Below are 380 nucleotides of genomic sequence, written 5' to 3'. Positions count from 1 at the left end.
CAGGACGAGTCACCCGAACCCTCCTCCAGCCCGCACCCACCTTCATCTAGCTCCGCCAGTCGCCACCTCCCTTCCAGCGTCCGCAGCCGGCCCAGCTGGGGAGCATGCGCAGTGGCCTGAGCTGGTTTGCCCGCGCTCCCGGTAGGTAGCTGTACTTTAACTGTCGGCCCAAATCAACCAATCAAGATACGTGTTATTGCCGCCGACGGGTACCTATGGCAACGTATGACCAATCAGAAGGCGCGTTATTGCCGCGGAGCCCCTCCCCCGGCGGGGGGATGTGGCGATGGGTGAGGGTCATGGGGTGTGAGCATCCCTGAGCTGTGGATCCGGGAGGGCCGCGGCTTCCCTTGCCTTGCAGCCGCGAGCAGCGCACGCAG

This window comes from Mandrillus leucophaeus, unplaced genomic scaffold (assembly GCF_000951045.1).
Source record: "Mandrillus leucophaeus isolate KB7577 unplaced genomic scaffold, Mleu.le_1.0 Scaffold495, whole genome shotgun sequence".
Classification (NCBI taxonomy): domain Eukaryota; kingdom Metazoa; phylum Chordata; class Mammalia; order Primates; family Cercopithecidae; genus Mandrillus; species Mandrillus leucophaeus.
Note: the sequence above shows the minus strand (reverse complement) of the source record.